The sequence below is a fragment of the Lepidochelys kempii genome, chromosome 2 (genome assembly GCF_965140265.1).
Source record: "Lepidochelys kempii isolate rLepKem1 chromosome 2, rLepKem1.hap2, whole genome shotgun sequence".
Lineage (NCBI taxonomy): Eukaryota > Metazoa > Chordata > Testudines > Cheloniidae > Lepidochelys > Lepidochelys kempii.
Genome location: NC_133257.1, coordinates 219,431,653 through 219,453,987, shown reverse-complemented (window position 1 = coordinate 219,453,987; position 22,335 = coordinate 219,431,653).

The following is a 22,335-nucleotide window of genomic DNA, read 5'->3' as shown; positions in this document are numbered from 1 at the left end:
CAAATGTATCCTGACAGACAATAGGCAAGTAAAAGTTCTAATAGCGGAATCAGTTCACCCACATTGCACATACTATCTAAATTATTAAATAGTGCTGAACTGTGCCACCAGTTCTTCTTAATCATTTGTAAGTCTCATGAAATTGTTAAATAAGTAAGTAGGGTTTCCATTTTGATTGTTTTTTTTAACAAGCTCATGAATCAATACCAGTAACCCTCACTTCTCAAAGCACTTTTCAAGCAATAATTATATAAGCATCAGAACTCTTGTAAGTGAGAAATATTATTCTTCCTGTTTTTCAGGGTGAAAACCGGTGGCACAGAGAGATTAAGTGACTTGCCCAAGGTCACACAGTGAATCAAGCAAGAAGTGAATTCAGAATTACTGACTCCTAGTTTCCTCTTCTGCTCAGCAGACTACATTCTTTCCCTATGAAGAATATTATAGCATAACACTGGTGTATATTCAGATGTGGTCCAGGCAATGTTATCAGGTAGTATGGAAATTAGCCATCATGTGACTTGTAACTTGTACAATATAACTCCTGATAATGCTTTCTTTCCAAAGACAGAAACAAAACCAGTTGATTATTTTAGGATTCCTGATGGGGCTAAACAGGCTCAGTGTAATGTTCCCCCTCCCCACTTTTTAATGCCCCTTTAAAAAAGTTATGCCAATTTGTCTAAAAGAGCAGATCATACAGCTAGGAAGCAATTGAAATGCCTGTTACAGTATCTACAATTATTAACTGCTAACCCTCTTCTTGTAGATGACACACTCAGATTTTTTTTTTTTTTTTGTAGATTAGGACTAACCCCACTAAAGTCAATGTAGTAAGTATGTAAAACCAACATTCATGAGATCAGAATCAGACCTTAAGTGTATTGATACTGAGATTACGGCAGAAAAATATATTCAGTGTTGTCATCAGAGAAGAAATGGAAGACTTAAAAATCCCTCTTTGATATTGGGTAAATTGCAGCTTTGATCCCATCTGACTAATTTTGGATAGCACTTGCCATAGCAAAAGTTCTTGAAATTATTGTCATTATGCTCCACTGTGCGATGTGCACACACCCATGCACTCTCGATTGGAGATTTTAGCTAGCAGTGACTATGCCCCACACATATCCTCATGCTGCAGAGTGAAGGTAGATAGGAAGGTGCTAAGCTGGTGCCACTCCAGTTCCTTCTCAACCATCCTGAAGATAAAGAATTTGTGTTTCAGGAAGGACTTTTTCCTCAGACACTCCGATGGGAATGCAAATGTTCATTTGATTATTTGTCCGCATTTTGATGGTGATGGCATTTTGGAAATCATCATGTGCACAAAAACCTCATAGAAATGTTTAAGCCGTGCTACTTCTATTTCCCCCCCATACTTATTTCTCAGTTGTGATTAGGTTTTGTTATATTTCTTTTTTATAAGGTTCTTAACACTGGATTTATCAGACCAGTATAATTACAACGACAAGTGCTAAAATAAGTGTCAATAGAGTCAGAAGAAGATTCTCACAGATGGTCTGGCATTCAGACAGAAACCATTATGTCTTTTATTGCTCTTGATTCTTTCCCTCCGTTTCAGAAGGTGCAGTCTTCTCGTTTGTAGTCATGGTCTCCTTTCTTTTACACTGGTAGCATTTCAAGATGTGAGTCCCTGGAAGTATCAAGGCTAGCATATAATGAAAGGACAATCTCGTTCCCACAGAGGTTACAGTCTAAATAAAGGGCAAGAGATGGCAGGTGGCTACAAACCACCAGATGGAGGCAGCCTTAGGCAGCAGTGAGACAGTTGCGATTAATGCAATAAGCAGTGGTTTCAACATACCAGCTGCCCAGTCATTGCCAGGTGTTTTGTAGCCATCATGGCATAGTTTTAAGCAGATACTTAAAGAAGGACAATGTAGTATCTTCATTGTAATGCTGTTTGTACAGTGCACACCTGCACTTTTATACCACCCAATTATTTCTTTGGGTAACTGGTAAGAACTAAATTCCCCAAATAATATTGTTACAAGTGTATAAACGAGCCACTCTACTTCTAGCAATCTTAAAATGAAATTAATATAAATTGCAAATCCGCTTTAGGAAGTCAAGCAGTTTCTATATTTTTTGCAGAGGCTAACTAGAATATTAGTGCAAATCCGATTAGTGCAAAGATACTTTTCTGACTCCCTGCACACACACTCCTTCATTGACATTCCCTTCCCTCTTCAATATACTGGCACTATACATATCTTAGCTTACTATCTATTTCAAATTCTTCCCTCAGATATGAATGGGCAACTTCTACTTACCTCAGTGAGAGCTGTGCACATGCAGAGCCAAAGTCAAAATCCATTGACATCAGTGGGAGTCTCTCCATTGTCAATGAACTTTGGATCAAGCCATCATATTTGGACTTACATGATTTGTAGTGGTAAAAAGGTTATCATTTGTTCAGCTCAGAGTTTGAAGATGTGATTGTTTCCCTAAGCCTGTTTCTATAAGGGATATAACATAACTATCCACTCTTTCAATACAACTCCTATAATACAGTTTGAAGCAATATAAACATATTAGCTGTTTCTGGGTAGCTCAGGCAAATGGAGACTTATAACCTGCTAACTCTTAGAAACAGTTCATCGCTTTTTGTTTGCTCTATTCTATGAAGAGGGGACTAAAAAACATTATAATATCCTCTCCAGAAATTTAAAAACAAAACCAAGGAAATATTTCAAAGGTCTCCAGAGGAAATGTATGAGGTGGGTCAGACCCCTGGGTCAACATTCCCCTTCAGGATTCACTTTAAATTTAATTCAGAAATAAAGCGTATGATGAAGCAAACAAGCATTGATGACTGTTTTTCGGATATAATGTTCACACGTGCATACATGCACATTTCCTTTTTTTAAACTTTGGAACTGTTACATGCATCTTCCCCAAGAGAGGATGAAAAGAGCAGAAAATCAATTCCCATGGAATCATATTGGTGGTGAGATTATTCAGAAGAAACTGAAATGATTTTCTGGGGTCTATAACATGTTTTTCCACAAAAAGGCATAATTTGACCCTGTATCCAACATGATCTTTGACTCCTTGAGTTTACAGCCACAAATCAATTTCCATACAAAATCTAGAGATTGTTTGATTTTCAGACACCTTAGAAAATATCTTTGCGAAAGTTGACTTATTCACCAAAAATCATATCTTGGTACGTGCACAGTATCTGTCAGGTCCTCAGCATCTGCCAGGGATTGAGAAGCATTTCTAAAACAAAAGTTTGGTTTATTTTGCAAATGTCCATTTTAACAAAGGTCATTTATAGGTAGAGGTGTAGGACATGGATAAGAAGACTACAGGGAAAAGTTAGTTATGCTGTAGTAAGAATTGGAAGACAAATAAATAGGGACCTTTACTTTAAGGCATAATAAATATTTTGATCTGATTCATATTTTGTTCAGAGTAGGTAGGTATAATTTCTAAATGCTTATTTTCATAATTACTTTACAGATATTAATTAATCCTCACAATGAGATAGGCAATAAATTAAGCTGAACGAAGAATTCACAACAATTCACATATTCGGAAAATTTGGTTATTTTTCCTATTTGTGAAGTGTCCCTGAACAGACCAGGAATTTTATTAATTTGTTCACATTTCATAACAGTTCTACTTACAATTTATGCAAACGAATTTCAGCTCATGGATTTCTTGTGAACTGGCCACTGTGACTGTGGTTTTCATAGGAGACTCGGAGTTAGATGCACAACTTCCAATCACTTTCAATGGGAGTTTGGCACAGTAGTGACGGGGTGTGGCCTCCTTCCAAGACTGATGAGGAGAAACTACTCTCCATGCCTGGTCGGTGGAGCCAGGCAAGACATACCCCCTGCTAGAAGTAGAGGGGTGGGATAGGAAGTTTAAAAGATAGGCCTGAAGCTTAATTGGGTGAGAGTCGGAGAAGGAAGCAGACCTCTACAGCAGTGGTTCTCAAACTTTTTTCTTTGCAGACCACTTGAAAATTGCTGAGAGTCTCAGCAGACTACTTAATGGTCTTTCCAAATGTTGTTTTTACCATTAGCTAACTATTGTACAGCATTTTATGAAAAAAACCCCTTAATAATTAACATTTTTTGTTCTACAAATAAAAGCACACAACTCATATTTTAATATAAGTAGTCTTACCTTTCTAATGTGATGTATGTGCCATCTCTCCCCTGCCACGGCAGCCCCCGAGCTGGGGCTTGAAGGAGGGGAGTTTCTCCCTCTCTCCCCTGCTGCGGCAGCCCCGGAGCTGGGGCTGGGAAGGAGCGGGGGGTCTCTCCCCCGCCACAGCAGCCACAGAGCTGAGACTGGGAAGGAGGACGTCTCTCCCTGGAAGCCGCAGCCCTGGAGCAGGGGAAAGTAGCCTCTTTCTCTGGATGCCACAGACCTGCACATCTCAAATTCCCCCCACTCACTCTTCTCACTCCACTGCCCCCACCCACCTACTCCATATTCCCCCTAAGGCCACCACCTCAACTTACATGTGCATCTTCTCCAGGGTCCACGCACCTAATTAGTGGATCCATGCCTGCACGGCTCCACTAATTAGGTGGGTAGCCCTTCATTCTCTCATGTGCAGCCTCCCAGATGCACACCTTAGAGGGAACTATCCGTGGACCACCTGAATGGAGCTCACGGACCACTGGTGGTCCATGGACCACAGTTTGAGAACCTCTTCTCTACTGTACCGAGAACCCAGAGAAGGTGCTGGTACTGCCAACTGAGCAGTACCTGGAAGAGCTACTGGGACTGGTGCTGGCCGTGTACCCCAAGAGATGGATGTACACCCAGGAGGGGTAGTAGGAAGTAGCCCAGGGACATCACAAGTCCATGGGGCCGGATGAGTTGCATCCGAGAGTGCTAAAGGAACTGGCGGCTGTGATTGCAGAGCCATTGGCCATTATCTTTGAAAACTCGTGGCGAACGGGGGAAGTCCCGGATGACTGGAAAAAGGCTAATGTAGTGCCAATCTTTAAAAAAAGGGAAGAAGGAGGATCCTGGGAACTACAGGCCAGTCAGCCTCACTTCAGTCCCTGGAAAAATCATGGAGCAGGTCCTCAAAGAATCAATCCTGAAGCACTTGCATGAGAGGAAAGTGATCAGGAACAGCCAGCATGGATTCACCAAGGGAAGGTCATGCCTGACTAATCTAATCGCCTTTTATGATGAGATTACTGGTTCTGTGGATGAAGAGAAAGCAGTGGATGTATTGTATCTTGACTTTAGCAAAGCTTTTGACACGGTCTCCCACAGTATTCTTGTCAGCAAGTTAAGGAAGTATGGGCTGGATGAATGCACTATAAGGTGGGTAGAAAGCTGGCTAGATTGTCGGGCTCAACGGGTAGTGATCAATGGCTCTATGTCTAGTTGGCAGCCGGTGTCAAGTGGAGTGCCCCAGGGGTCGGTCCTGGGGCCGGTTTTGTTCAATATCTTCATAAATGATCTGGAGGATGGTGTGGATTGCACTCTCAGCAAATTTGCGGATGATACTAAACTGGGAGGAGTGGTAGATACGCTGGAGGGGAGGGATAGGATACAGAAGGACCTAGACAAATTGGAGGATTGGGCCAAAAGAAATCTGATGAGGTTCAATGAGGATAAGTGCAGGGTCCTGCACTTAGGATGGAAGAATCCAACGCACCGCTACAGACTAGGGACCAAATGGCTAGGCAGCAGTTCTGCGGAAAAGGACCTAGGGGTGACAGTGGATGAGAAGCTGGATATGAGTCAGCAGTGTGCCCTTGTTGCCAAGAAGGCCAATGGCATTTTGGGATGTATAAGTAGGGGCATAGCGAGCAGATTGAGGGATGTGATCGTTCCCCTCTATTCGACATTGGTGAGGCCTCATCTGGAGTACTGTGTCCAGTTTTGGGCCCCACACTACACGAAAGATGTGGATAAATTGGAGAGAGTCCAGCGAAGGGCAACAAAAATGATTAGGGGTCTAGAACACATGACTTATGAGGAGAGGCTGAGGGAGCTGGGATTGTTTAGTCTTCAGAAGAGAAGAATGAGGGGGGATTTGATAGCTGCTTTCAACTACCTGAAAGGGGGTTCCAAAGAGGATGGCTCTAGACTGTTCTCAATGGTAGCAGATGACAGAACGAGGAGTAATGGTCTCAAGTTGCAGTGGGGGAGGTTTAGATTGGATATTAGGAAAAACTTTTTCACTAAGAGGGTGGTGAAACACTGGAATGCGTTACCTAGGGAGGTGGTAGAATCTCCTTCCTTAGAGGTTTTTAAGGTCAGGCTTGACAAAGCCCTGGCTGGGATGATTTAACTGAGAATTGGTCCTGTTTCGAGCAGGGGGTTGGACTAGATGACCTTCTGGGGTCCCTTCCAACCCTGATATTCTATGATTCTATGATTCTATCAGATATTAATCCGGTTGTGTTGCCAGAGTCTAGGTCAGCGTGTTTCTGTGGGATCCCCGCTGGGAGCCTCAGCCACTGTCATGGCCCTGGGCTGGGACCTGGTGGAGTAGGATGGGTCTGGATCTCCCTACCTCCTGCTGCTGACCCTACCCCTCAGGTGGCAGCCTATCTACCTTAGGCCAAATGTGCTGTACTTGTCTGCCCTAGCCAGGAAGCTTTGGGCTATAGATTACTTATTGCTCTTCCCTGCCCAGAGGGCCAGAGGCCCCCCCTCCCTCAGACTGCTTGCTGCTCTGCCTTGCCAGACAGCCAGAGCCCCCTTAGACTGTTTGGTGCTCTACTCTGCACAGAGGGGCAGAGCCCCCTAGACTGCCCATTGTTCTGCCTCACCCAGAAGGCCAGAGCCCTGAGACTGCTAATCCTCATATTGGGAATGTGTGTGTAAGGTTTGCATAGGAGTTAGAGAGCTTATCCAAGATCAGGCTGGGTTTGGATTTCTTTTGTGACCTTAGTCATCAGCGAGAGCCACAAAGTTCTACCAACATGGGCTGATGCTGTTTTCTTAGTTCCCCAGCTGCGCCCTCCCAACTATGCCTCCCCAGCACTCCCTCCTCCTTAATCTGAATTGCACACAGTTGGCCTTCCCCCTTCTTGCTCTCTACAGGAAACCTCAAGCCATAAGATCTTTAAAATGAGCTTCATTCCCCACAAAAAGAAAATTAGCAGTTTTTCCGCCCTAGCTCTTTCCTTAAACATTTAGTAGTGCTTTGCGATACACAAAAGGACCCTGGTGGAAGGGGAATGGAATAATATGTCTCATTCTACCCATAGTGGTTGATATTTCCCAGAAGAGCTATATGATGTTGCGAGCTCCACCCTGCCATTAACATATTGTGTATATAATATTTATAAATCAATAATAATGAAGTGGGAAAGAGTTGCTCCCGTGTCCATTTCAGCTTCTGAAAAATGTCTGCTAGTTAAGGAGGATGCTGAGGGGAAAGTAACTGCAATCTCCCTTGTGCTGTTAGTGGAAGATACCCAGCCAGGCAGGGTGTGTTTGGATGTAGAATATTCCCAGTTTCTGCCTATGGAAATCAACTGGAACGCAGCTGAGCTCAATGCAGTGGTTCAGTGGCCTGTGATGTGCAGGTCAGACTAGACGATCCGGTGTTCCCTTCTGGCCTTAAACTCTATGACTCTAAAAAGGCATGGCTACTCTGGAAACTTCAAAGCGCTGTTGTGGGAGCGCTCCAATGAATGGCATTTAGCTCCAATGAATGGAGACAGATCAAAATCATGTGTTTTATCGACTATTTTCACTTAAGGGTTTTCAAAAGAATCTCAACAGAAACAGCTTAAGGTTCAAATTATGGTGACACAGCCTGTAAAAATATCTGGACAGCTAAAATACCTCGTACTGCACATGTAAGGCAGGTAGTTGTGAACCTAAGTGCATTTCTGCGCAGGCAAAAAATCTGGTGGGTTTTGTTTGTGTATGTGTTTTCACATTTTAAAATCTGAACCATAAACTTTGGTTAAAAAAACACAACTCACTGATGTAAATTTGGATATGTGTGTATGATGCATAACTAATTCCTCCCATGAAAGGAAATATTTTTTAAAAACATCCAGCATTAACACACCAAGATGGTAGAACTACATCACTTCTGAAACCAGTATTAAGTACAAAAGGGGGAGAAAAAAAAGACTTCCATAAGCTAATTAATCTACCTTCTGTAGAGTCATATAGTGCTCATATCTGGTACAGACTGTAGATGTGTCAACATACATTTCACTCCTAATTTTTAAGTTTAGTTAAATACTGATCCTTTGCATGTTTCACAGCCTTTATCATCTGAGAATCTCAATGCTCTTTAAAAGTAAATTCAACATACCTGAAAAATACCTATTAATTAGACACATATTATACATTTTACAGGTGGATTACTTCTGAAATTGCAGTCTCTAGAGAACAATCACACCTAGGGGTGTAGGAACAGATTATCATCTCCATTTTAATCAGTGTAAAACTGGAATAATTCTACTGAATTACTCCAAATTTACACCAGTGTAACTGAGGTCAGTACTTGGCTCATACCTACCACTGAAAGAAGAAACATTTCTCCTGTATAAGTTAATGGGAACAAGATGTGTGTGAACAGGGGAGAATGTATCTCACTGAGGCACTGAATCAGCAAGGTACTTAGGCATGAGTCTAATTTTAAAAATGTGATTAGTCTTATTGACTGTGATAGGACTAAACATGCTTAAAGTTAGGCATGTGCTTAAGTACCTTGTTCAATCAGGAGCTAAGAAGAGGATTGTGTCTTTCAGTCATGCTCTTTATGGGACGGGGAGGTGAAGTCCACAACTTCCAATGGAAGGTCTAAAGAGCATTGCTGATTATGAAGAACATCTCCCAGAGCACCTGAAGAGAGCAGTCACTGTGCCAGTCTTAAAGAATGGACAGTGTGCAGTCCCCTCCATGAGATGGATCCATCTCCCTCTGACCATCTTTAAAAAGGTCAGAGCTGACAGCAGCCTGATTCCTGCTAGATTCTTGTATTTCCTGAACTCAAGGACTTCCCTTATGGCTGGCAGCTGCACAGGTGTACAGATGGGGAAAGGATCTCTGTGCCCTCTTCCTCCTTTGCTTACTGGTACTAGAGATGATCCAAGAACAATATGGCCATAAGAATATTACTTAAATCCTCCTTTGTGAATGTTTGTTTCCCATTCCATTGGAAAACCTTAAGCAATTGCATTGGAAAGGTTATAATTCAGCACAAATCCCTAGAAATCTTTCCTCTAACACCCTGCAAAATGACTTCCCAAGTTCCTAATAAATATTTTATTTCTTTGTTATGTGGTTTGAAATTGCCAGTGATATCATTTTGGACATATTCATTATGTATCTTTCAAGCATTAGAGAAAGATAAGATTCCCAGACTTAAACCAGTCCAGCTCCAGAGTGGCTCTGGCTTTGCTTTATGATTAAAAGGAGAAAAGAGTTTAAACAGAGACAAAGATCAGCTGTGGAAAGTTGAAAAAACAAACATTGAAAATGTTGCCCAATTGTATTATCTCATGATTTTTGCAGTTATTGAAAGTGTAATCTATTTGTACCTGCCATTTGCCTTAGGAGACGGCGGAAGATAATGAAAATATTTTACTATTTATTTTCAAATTATAAGCTGTTGTTTTCAAAGAAAGTCAAAACCCATGTATATTATCACATTATTGTTCTCTGGGGACTGCAGTCACTATAGTGATTGTAATTACATGGCTTCATTAACTTTCTACATTCTACCTGTTATGGGGGCTTCACATTAAGAAAATTTGCATATGCAGGAAATGAATGCCGTTTTCAAGGAGCTAATGTCATTAAACATTTAAGCAGCCTCTTTCAAGTAGACAATGGATTTTCATTGGAATATCCTTTTAAGCATGTCTTTAAAACCAATAGTCACAATTTTCACTTTGAAGGAAAATCTGTAAGAAACATTTAGAGTGAAATATTAGTAAGCAACTGTGACTTTAACAAATCTCATTTAAAATTGGAAATAATTAAATTAACAATGCTACAACCATTACAACATATAATAAAGTATAGTGTTCTTCTGTCAGATTAACACCAGTTCCTATTAAACTTGCATGTGTTTCCTGGTATGATATATTGTATTCAGTGACCCATGTTTAAATAGCATGTGCTATAAGAACTTGCATTTTCTCAACTGTAATTGTCTAGTGTTTTGTTATGAACTCTGACTATACAAAATAACCTTCAATTTTTAGTTACAAGCTATAAAAAGCTGAAAATGGAGAAAAGGAGCCAACCTGCAAAAACGTTTTATATTCTTCTTTTGTAAAAATTAAATAAAAGCTTTCTTCTTGCTTTCACATATTTTCTGTGCTTGGGCCTGATCCAAAACCCAATGATGAAAGTCTTTCTATTGAATTCAGTAGGCTTTGAATCAACTCCTGATATATTATGTGTGAAATCCTGGCTGTGTTGAACTCAATGGCAAAACTTCCATTGACTTCAATAGATCCAGAATTTCACTCTGTCTACAGTACAAAGCTCGTGTACCTTGTCTTTCCCAGCTCCCTCGTTGGAATGTTTAATTTTGTTATAAAACCCCACATTCCCGTGTATTCCCATACTTGGTTTCCAAGAACTGCGTAAAGTAGAAATAGTGATAATCTCAGAAAAGTTTAGATAGTTAGGGCTAGATCCACACAGGGACTTAGCCATTGTAATGCCTCTTTTTCAGGTCTCCTACTAACCAGTGGAATTTACAGACCCAAATTAGGAGTGCAGGCTCCCTATACAATGCACGGGGAGAGTTAGGTGCCTAAGAATGGGATTCTCAGAAGCCAGCAAGCTGAGTGGGGAGCTGCTTAAATTAGTCAATAGGAAATGTTGAGGAGAGAGGTAAGGTTTACATCTTGCCTCTCTAAGACAGTTAGGTGCCTTACTCCAGGCTGGGGGAAGGTACCTTCCTTTTCTCGGGATTCTCAGCCATAAAACTCCTGGAATTAGGTGCCTAAAGCAGGTTATCCTGTTCTTGTGAAAAACCAGACACTCAAATGAGGGAAAGAAAGAAAGACAACCATTCTATTTTAGTCAATAGCCTGGTGATTAGAACTCTCAGCTAGGATGTGGGAAGCCTGTTTTCAAATCCCTACTCCGCCTGATTTGTAGCAGCAATTTACACCCAGGTTTTCCATCTCCCAGATTAGAATCCTAAGTAGTGGGCTATAGATTTATTCTCACTCTGGCCCAGTGAATATTTAATTATTTATACAAAGTGGAAGAGCTACAACAGGTGAGATACCTATCCTAGAATGCTCATGGTTAGGACACTGACCTGGGATGTGGGAGCTCCAAATCAAGTGGAATGGAGATTCAAACCTTGGCAGACACACAACCAAGTCCCAATCTATTTGCCTCCTTTTTCCTTTTCTGCAGGTCAGGCATGCTCAGAACATGCCTACCAGATCTGGACCATCAGAAGGCAGAGGCAGGGCAATGCCTAGTTTGTGAATCCTACCAACACAACGATGCTGAGCTGCTTGGCACCATCAGGACTTAGGCAATTTTGCCATGCTCACTGGGAGAAACATAGGCATCTAGAAGTTTAGTTGCTTATATAGTTAGGTGGCAACTGAGCAGGCATTTGAGGATCTCTGTGGTGTATAAAAGTTGGACTAAAGTGCCTAAAATGGCAGGTAGGTGCCAAAATCCCTCTGTGGAACTAGATTTTAGAACTTTCTCTTAGTTGTGATAGATATGGCTAGAAATAAGACAACAGGCTTTGTCATGACATTTCTGTTACTTTCTATCTCTGGTCGGCTTGAAATACCAAGGAAACAGATTTTCTGACCTCCCTCACAAGAATATTGTAAGGTTCATATCTAAAGACCAGTTTGAGATTTTCTGACGAAAAGTGCCAGAGAGAAGCACAATGCACTAAAGGCTGCCACTGCGGGGGTGTACAAGGGAAGAAAGTTTTCCCTCTTGCATCAGTTCTGAGCACAGTATCAGACTTGTGGTTACCTGGATGTAAGGATTGTATGAGGTTAGTAATCCCAGACTCACCAAACAGGGTGGGGAGTATAAGCAGAGTCAGGATGAGCTCCACCCTGACATCTGGTGGTGAGGTGTGGCAAGTTGTGGAAAAGAACTTCAGGGGCCGATCTCATTTGCATATGCACACCACCCCACCTAGGATGAGGCCATAGCTGCCCAAATGGTCACTTTGGCTGCTGTGGGATCCCCAGTGTCTCTGTTATTGGGGCAGGAAGAATAAATTGTTATTACCCTGATTATGGGAATCAAGGACAGTGGAACTGTACGTGGCCTTTTGTTATGTTGGAGGGCCTCGCCATCAACTAATTAGCACTCGCTAGGCAAGGGTCATGGGTTCCAAAACTCTGTGAATTGAGAGAGGCTGGGGACAGGTATTAATGCTTGGTAGCATGGGCCCCCTGGTGAGGGCCTTACATGCTAATTGCACTTCCTCCTCTTTCCACTGTGGAATATCAGAGCTAATTTTGATTCCATTAGGAGTCTAGTTACAGGTTGCTGAGCTGAATTCACTTTGGGCTAATGGTGCACCAGCACTGAAGCTCCCCTACTACAAGCTGAAATCACAAAAGAGCTAAACTTACTAAGAGCTGAAATCACTGAGTGTTGTGTTAAGTAGGGGGGGAGCCTGAAGCTATATGGTGGAGCAGAGCGTGGGATGGCGAGCAGAGCAGAGCGGCTGGTGGAGCAGAGCAGTTTGCGGGACGGCTAGCAGAGCATTGCAGTTTTGTGGGATGGTGAGCGGAGCGGAGCCGCTGGTGGAGCAGAGCAGTTTGTCGGATGCCTAGAGCAGCTCGTGGGGCGGCTGGCAGAGCGGACCCCCATGGAGAGGTGGGGCCATCAGCTTTGGACCACGTAAGGTGCCCCTTAACCCCCCTCCCCTCCCCAATCTCCACCCAGGTTGGGAGGTAAAACTCTACAGATAAACTTTTGAACTCTGGGGCTGCCCTGACCAAGGACAGAGACTTTTGGGTGGTTGGACTTTTGGGATTTTGGGTGATTTTGGGTTGCTGGACTCAAGAACCAAAGGGAAAGGACATGCCCCAATTTGCTTGGGGTGGGTTTTGCTCATGGGTTGTGTTATGAATCCTGTTGGTGTTTCCCCAACATAATGCCACACTGTTTCTCTCTGTTATTAAAAGGCTTTGCTACACTCAGACTCTGTGCTTGCGAGAGGGGAAGTATTGCCTCTTGGAGGCGCCCAGCGGGGGTGGTATATATTTGTCCCAGGTCACTAGGTGGGGGCTCGAGCCGGTTTTGCATTGAGTTATTGGAATGGAACCCCTAGATACTGAACCTGGCCCTTGTTGCTGCCAACGCTGACAGGCAGAAAGGTTACAGGAGGAAAGGAAGAAGCAGGCCATGACACTAACCCTTCTATACCAGCCAGCTCACCATAGAATATCAGGGTTGGAAGGGACCTCAGGAGGTCATCTAGTCCAACCTTCTGCTCAAAGCAGGACCAATCCCCAATTTTTGCCCCAGATCCCTAAATGGCCCCCTCAAGTATTGATCTCACAACCCTGGGTTTAGCAGGCCAATGCTCAAACCACTGAGCTATCCCTCCCCATTTTTAAAATTCCCACCACAGTGGGAAATGCATGATACATCCCTTTTTAAACATTTAAAATCCATGGTCTTGATCCTGGACTGCACTGGGGCTGCTTTAATGCAGGAGGATTAACACTTCAGTGTTGAAGGATCTTTTGGTGGCACAGAAGCTTATGTCTCCTACTCCTCCTTGAAGGCTGCGGTGGGTGCAAGGGACATGACCAGGAGTGAAAAGACATGTCTGTGGCTTCCCTACCTGGTGGCGATCCTCAGTTGCTCTATTAACACACTGGGACCATTGTCAGCTGATATAACTTAGAACAGCTGTCAGACTGCTCAAAGTTATGCTGAGGGACTAGCAGGCAAACAACTGGCTCAGAATTGGAGGAGCAAAGTGTTGGATTCATGCCACCTTTACAGGCCCCTCCCCTTATTGAGTAGCACTGGGGGCTCACTGGCTGCTGCTGAGGAATAGGACCGATTATTTTGTTGTCCACTGCATTCTTATCTCTTACTACCATACTACAGTCTGCCTGTGGACCCCCAGTCTACTATCCTTGGATGTAGTAGTCCTGGTCTCTGAGTCCAAAGCTGATTACATGTCCATGACTTTTCCTGAGCTTAGTTTCTCTCTCCTTGCTCATTTGCTTTTTTGGATACTAGCTAATAAATGTTTCTTGTTTCCAAACATAGCACTAGGTCTTTCATTTTTCCTGGTCAAGGGTACAAAGTTGTTTAAATTGACGGATAAAGCCTTTTTCCCGCTCAGACATGGACTAATTTCCTTGAAACTAATGGTTTCCCTCCTTCTTTTTCAAAACTGAATAATTTCAAAATACAATATTCAGTGTATATTTTGTCCTATAGAAGTGACTTGCTGCTTGAACATTCCCAGATCTCAAACATCATTTAAAATTTACTGGTTTTCTGGACTGCATCAATTGATCTTCTCTGTGTCACTGGAACCTTGTGCTCTGAACCCTTTCGTCTGTGTCACACAGTTAACCCATCTTTTCTCCTTTGCATTTTCTACTTCTCAGTGGGTATATTTTTCCTTTTGCTTTGTTAACAGCTGGTCTTAAGGAATCTCAGTGTTGTATAGTTATTTGTGGGTTAGACTTTTTACTCTCTTGGTACCTGCTGTCTTCACTTCAAGCTTCTAAACCGGTAATTGGTAACAAGTTTCTCTCAGTGGGTTTTACACACAGCTGCAAGGCAGAAAATAAACAGTCCTTTCAAGCCCACAGTCTTAGGGGTGCATCCGTATACTAATTTCTTCTCCAATTTGCTAACCGAAATTTTAAAGTGATATTGTCCATTTTTATTAATGGATTTTAAAGCATTTCCAGACTTTAGGTAGTGCCTTCAAAATTGCTACAAAATGGTGAAAATATATGACAACATTGAAAAATCAGTGCCTAGTTTCTTTTGTTTTTAATCACTATGTAGGTTCTCAGCCTTTCAATTAATTATATTAACTCACTTCCCCCAAAGATAACTCATGTTTTCTTATAGATGTTTGTTATATTTTTGTCTCATCTAATTTATATTTTAAGTCACAGAATACAAAATTACAGTATCATGTAGTGCAAACTTTATCTTAATATTGTTAACTAGGTTGGTTGGAAAATGTGTGTCAATACTTTTTTGATGGAAGATTTGGTTTTTAACTTAACTAAAACCTTCATAGAAAAGTTCTACTTTCCTCCAAAATTTGATTTTTCATCAGCAGTTCAAAAACCTGAAAACAATTTTTTAAAAATTTTCAGCAGCTTTTAGCTGAAGAATGTTGGTTTTTCTGGTTTTCACTTTGTTGACAAAAAGTCAAAATTTTATTTTGGGAAGGAAAGGAAAACAGACAAAAACATTTTTCCAATCAGCTGTAGTATTAATTGTATAGGTCATAACTTCTCACATCCCTGAGAGGAAGAAAAAAGAATATACATTTTGCTGTAGGTACAATATACATACACATATTGTGTGTGTGCATGAGCACATGCTCAAGAAAATAAATTAGATAGCATGAATGAAGATAATGTTTCTTTACACTGACAGTGTAATGTTCCTCAATCAAGAAAAATATATTCTCTTTCCAAATAAACTGTTTTTAAAAATATGTTATTTAGAGCTTTCCCCCAAGATATTCCAATACTGGTGTTTAGTATTCCCTTCTCCCAAAATGGAGAATGTATTGACTCTGGTTGTATTAAGTTAATTGTGTGACTGTTTTACATCTTAAGGGATGTGTAAAAAATTCCTCTGATGGGTTTGCACCACTATTATTAGTCTGCAACTAAATCAAACAACTAAACAGCTGTGATGTGGGGCACGGATGTGGATATTACCACATTGAGAGGAAAATGGCAAGCATGAAAAGGAGGGGAAGTGTTAGTGCTAATGCTAAACTATGGCTATTCTGAACTCAGTACAGAAGAGGAGTTAGCTCCCCACACAAGACAGAGTATCCCTGTTACTGCTCTTATATTTGTCAGAATGTAGCCACTACACTATCCTTACTGCTTCAGCTCTAAAGCTTGTCCGGCGACATGGACTGCTCAATGATATTTCAATAATCGGATCATGCTAATTCCTCGCATTCAGTGCTTGTAGATGTGTGTGGGTTTGTTTTTTTTTTTGAAAAGATCATAAATGAAATGAGATGTTTGGTTCCACACAGTTCCACATTCTGCATTCCATGGAATCATTAAGTACTAATTGTAGTGAGAAAAGCAAGTATTTGCCTGAGTGTATCAAGTAGGAAGTAAAGGGAAGTAAAGCAACAGCAGCAAGGAGGACCTGGCACCATTTGAAAAGTCTGAGCCGGTAAGAGGTAGCTGCAGTCACAGTATCCCTTTTGGAAGATGCAAGACCAAGGGAGTAGCCCAAAAGGTCTGGCAACTACAAAGACAAACGAACTGTTTCTCACTAGACTAAACCAGACTTTATCCTCTATATTGTCTCTGCAGCATAAGGGAAAATATTCTATTACCTTTAGAGAGCATCAAACACATAACTGGCTTTACTTAGAACTGGGCCTTTTGACTTGTGCTCACCAAGAAATGAGTGATGACAACAAGGATACTCTTAAGGAAGTTAGGAAAAAATGAAATTTCTTAAGAACATGAATGGGGGGGATCTCCATATGGGGATCTCCATAGGAGAAGTTTTGTCATCAGTTTCTTTATTTCTGAATGCAGAATATCAGAAATTAATCTCAGAGCAGCAGACATTGCTTTTTCTGTCTTTGAGAAGCCATCTTGACTGTTTCAGGATGTTATGTGAAATCTATATCTTTCTATTTTCTCAAAGGGATAACACCCTCTCATGTGCATTGAAGAGAATTGCATGGGCAATCTCGCTTTATTACCTTCAATGGTCCATGCACAGAATATCTGAACAAAAGGAGTGTTTTTTAAGCTTGCTCCTGTTCAGAAAAGTGCAGTAATAAAGTATTACTAAATGTCTTTCTATTACTTCCAAGCTGGCAAATGTAGGATTTTTTAAGAAAATGAACCAAATGACCAACCAAAAAAAAAAAAAAAAAGGTCAAAAAGAACATTGAGAATCCTCTCATTTCTAAGGACAATTTCTAATGAAAATGTCCATGTTATGGTAAGGTATATAGTTTTGACAATGATGTAAATCAAAATGGTGGCCCACAGGGAACCTGAATTGAAATGATACATCTATTATGATACATTTTGTTTCCAAACAGTGTTTTCTCCTTATTAACATTACATGGTGAAGGGAATTTGATGATTCACAAAACCAGAAAACATTCAGCTTGACCACATTATGTGCTGTTGCAAATAAGAATTCTTAACGTTGTTTAACAAATGATTTTTTTTTACTTTTCATTAGAGCCCCTTGTTGCCATCCAATCTTGATTTTAGAAATTAAAGCTAACAACCAGATTGAAAGAATCAGGAGGATGACAGCATGGGGCATAGTCTCTGAGCCACAACTAACAGCATGAGGCTAAGCGAACCTCAAGCTATTCCAGCTCTCTGAGAAGAAGGGGGAGGGGGATGAGTGAGTCCAAGCATTTGCTGGAAAACTCAATTATAGCAACCCTCAGCTATAGCAAAGCACTTGTGAATGTTGACACTAAAGCTTTTTCTGCTTAATGCTTTAATTAAATATCTAGAAGCCAACTATTCTCCTCAGTCAGTGTCAGAGCAATGCTTCTCTGTGGATAAATGTTTACCGCAAAAGCTCTGCTGAGGGTTTCAGCAAACAAGTCTCAGAGAACTGAGAAGGCTTTCAGCTGACGCACTTGAGATCAAGAAAGCACTAGTGATTGGAAACTAGCAGTACAACAACAGGACGGTTTAATCCACCCAAATGTCAGTCTCTGGTTTACAAGTTGGCAATCCCATCTTCATCTGCAGACAAAAAGGCACTGGTTAGTCATCTGTTTAATTCTCTCGCTGCAGCATGTCATTTAGATGTTGAAGAAAAATCCCTTGATTCAGTCTGCCATTTCTGACAGTCTCCCTCTAGACCACATTAATAAGCTTTTTAGAGAACTGAATGCAGAATAAGCAGCAGGCAGCCCACACTCAAAATGGAGACAGAACAGACAGTAGAAACACTTTTTCCCCCTTTGTAGAGGGGTGCTTAAGTGACCTTTTCCCTTATAGAACAGAAAATAATCTAGACTAAGATTTCTTTTTAATACATATCATAATAGAACACCAGATGCATATCATGTCTTTCTAGCTTCAAAACCTGATGCTTTGCAATGAAAACCGTTCAGTTGCATTTGAGTTACATTTATGAAACATACCAACTACAAAGCAGACAGATAGGAAGGATGCCTGGCATTCTGTAATACCTGGGGAATTTTCTTCAGAAAACAAACATGCTACTCTTTAATGTAGGCTCACATCTCATTATAATATCACAAGTGGAATGAGACACACACTTCGCCTTTGTATCTCTGTTGCCAGCAGGCAGGTAAGTGTTGTGATACAGACAGTCCTGCTAAGATTGCACAATTTTAATGTACTTTGAAAGCAAATAATTTGTAAGATAATGGGGTCTTCCTGTTGATATTTCCGGTTTTTCCTCTATTAATAATTTCTTTATAGACTGTTGTAAATTGTAACTGTCAATAGTGTTGTTTAACCTATAGCAGACTGACATGCAAAAAGTATATCTCAGAAATAACTTATTCCACAGTGTCCTTGACATTCTATTTGAGTGACTGCATTTCTGGCAAAATGCTGCAAAACATCTAGGGCTTGACTTTCCGAGGTGCAGAGCCTCTGCTGCTCCCATTTACTTCACCTGGAGATGTAGGAACTCAGCACTTCTGGAAATAGAGCCTGTGATATATATACCCAACCCAACAGAAGTGAAGAGGTTAAAAAGAGAAGGAAATAATGTAATCCTTCATGATGTGGTATGATGGAGGTAAGGCTTTGGGTGGATTTTGTCAAGCAGAAAATTGACAAAACCTGCTATTAATTATTGTGCTGATGCTATCAGAGGCATTTCCATAATCAAAGAGTGAGGCGTGGGCATAAATTCACAAGGCATTGGGTAGCTTTGGGGTTAAATTACTTATTTTCAATGGAGATTTTAAAATCATCATAATAAAGAAAGAGAGCTTTTATATAGCATGTATAGCCAGTTTATATTTTAGTAACAAATTCAGCTATACTGTCCTATATTCCTGAGTGTGTGTGTGTGTGTGCGAGTGAAAGAGAGAGATGGATACTTGTAGGAGTTTTATTTACCAATATTGACTAGCAGGAGTGTGGAATGTATCACACTTAACCTACCTTTTGTTATTTAAAAAGGTAACTAGTTTCTCTTCCCTGAGATTATTAATTATTAACTATTATTGTACCAAGGGAAGTAGAAAAGGAAAGCAACCAAAAAGCACAGATACATAAGAATGTCAACTCACCAGTCACTTGCAAATTTAAGCCATTAGAGATGTGGTGACAAATTCAATATTTGTAGTAGTTGCCGTTAAAGAGTCAGCATTGACCAACAGATATGGCTAAATGTGCACAAAGAGTGCTAAAAATATATACTTTGAATAAAAACAGCAAATTTGATTGGACAGAATTCACAGCCCCTTTTATTCACTGTCTGCAAACATTCATACAAGCAAGTTTTAATTCACATGTAGTATTGTGAATTCTCATGCTAATAACTATTTGAATAACTATTTATACTGGTAGTGTACACATGACAATCTTGAAAGCTGCTTTTTTGAGAATCACCCAGTCAGACAGCAGAAATTATACCATGTGACTCAAGTGACTAATTACAGAATATAAGTAGCAAATTATGAAGAGCAAATATTCAAAGCAGAGACACAGTTAGCAGTTCTTGAAGAATTAATTATGTTTGTATTTAGTTTATGTTTCTTTGTTGCTTGGTTCTCCTCTTGACTTCACATGTTGTTTGCCTACCTTGTTCCATAAATTAACGATGTTGTTCATGGAAATTCTTCTTCCACTACTGGCTGCTGTAACAGTAGAAAGTGAAGTCAATGGATATTGACCCCTGTCACATGACATAGGCATAAACCTTTCCTGGCTCTTTCAAATATCATGTGACTAAGCCAAGAAATAAATTCCTGTACATGGAAGGAACCTTGGCAGAGAATTGAAGGAGGTGGTACCTACCCTTACAAATTTTCCAGTGGAATGTAGCATTGAAGAGAACCAGAAAGAATGCAACCTTCATACTTCTCCATGTGGCTACCTAAAGGTATTCAAGATTTACAAGACATTTCAGTGGTAATGTAAAGAAACTGTACACTTCTATGGAAAGTCATTCAAAAATTTCAAGAATGCTTTGATTTATGCAAAAATGTCACTTGGGAAAGGCAGATGGGTGAGGTAATATCTTTTATTGAACCAACCTCTGTTGGTGAAAAGATAAGCTTTTGTGGTTACAAAGAGCTCTTCTTCAGGCCTGGAACAAAGGAGGATTAGTGGGTTACAGATTGTTGTACAGAGCTGTAAATCCAGTCTTTTTTTCAGTCTCAGATTTTTAGTGTCTAGTAACGCACTAATCCTCCTTAGTCCTTGAATAGTCTCTTGCAGTGTGTGTTAACTCCATATGCTTAAGACTCTGTTCCACCTTGTATTTTGCTATGATACTCTGAGTACCTTTCCCAAACCTGAGAAAGAGCTGTGTGTAAACTCAAAAGCTTCTCTCTTTCACAAAAAGAAATTGGACCAAAACAAGATATTACCTCACCTACCTTGTCTCTCTAATATGCTAGTACCAACACAGCTACAACTACACAAACAACTTAGGAAGGGAATGTTTTCTTTACAAGAAACCAACAGCAAGTGAAACCATTGAGTAACATGTAATAGAGCTTTGTAATAAAGCTAAATCATGTGAATCTGAATGGCTGACAAATCATCATTAACTTTGATTACAAAACCAATTTTTTTAAAACATTTATCTGCCAAAAGAAGGAAGGGTTTTGCACTTTCAGTATCAAGTAGACCTGCCAGCATCGAGGACTTGCATCCAAAACTGAAAATACACAGGCATTTTGAAATCTAGAGAAGCCATCCTCAATTATCCTCATGGGACAGCACTTGGTTGTGAAGTTTTATTCAAATCTTATGGATCTATGCAAATATTGTACGGTTTTGACAAAAGATTGGTCACTGTAAAAAACCGTACAATATTTGACAAAGGAATTATTATTTGTAACCATGACCTAGATCATAGAATCATAGAAGTGTAGGACTGGAAGGGACTTCAATAGGTCATTTAGTCCAGTCCTCTGCACTCAAGGCAGGACTATGTAATAACTAGACCATCCCTGATAGGTATTTGTCTAACTTGTTCTTAAAAACCGCCAATGACGGAGATTCCACAACTTCCCTAGGCAATTTATTCCAGTGTTTAACTATCCTGACAGACATTTTTTCCTAATGTCCAGCCTAAACTTCCCTTGCTGAAATGTAAACCTATTGCTTCTAGTCCTATCCTCAGAGGTTAAGGAGAACAATTTTTCACCCTCCTCCTTGTAACAACCGTTTATGTTCTTGAAAACTGTTATCATTTCCCCTCTCAGTCTTCTCTTCTCCAGACTAAACAAACCAAATTTTTTTCAATCGTTCCTCATAGGTCATGTTTTGTAGACCTTTAGTCATTTTTGTTGCTCTCCTCTGGATTTTTTCCAATTTTTCCACATCTTTCCTGAAATGTGGCTCCCAGAACTGGACACAATACTCCAGTTAAGGCTCTATCAGGCTGGAGTAGAGCGGAAGAATTACTTCTTCTGTCTTGCTTACAACACTCCTGCTAATACATCTCAGCACACTGTTTGTTTGCTTTTTTCCCAATAGCATTACACTGTTCACTCATATTTAGCTTGTGATCCACTAAAACCCTAAGATTCCTTTCTGCAGTACTTCTTCCTAGGCAGTCATTTCCCATTTTGTATGTGTGCAATTGATTGTTCCTTCCTCAATGGAGTACTTTGCATTTTTCCTTATTGAATTTCATCTTATTTACTTCAGATCATTTCTCCAGTTTGTCCAGATAATTTTGAATTTTAATCCTATCAAAATCATTTTTTGAAGATACTGAACAGAACCAGACCAAGGACCAATCCCTGAGGGATCCCACCTGATATCTTGACTGGGAACCACCGATATCTACTCTCTGGGAACAGTTTTCCAACCAGATATGCACCCATGTTGTAGTAGCTCCATCTAGGCTGTATTTCCTAGCCTCTTCTCTTCTCCTCACCCTCCCCTTTCCACACCTTTCAATCTCCCCACTCAATCCATATAT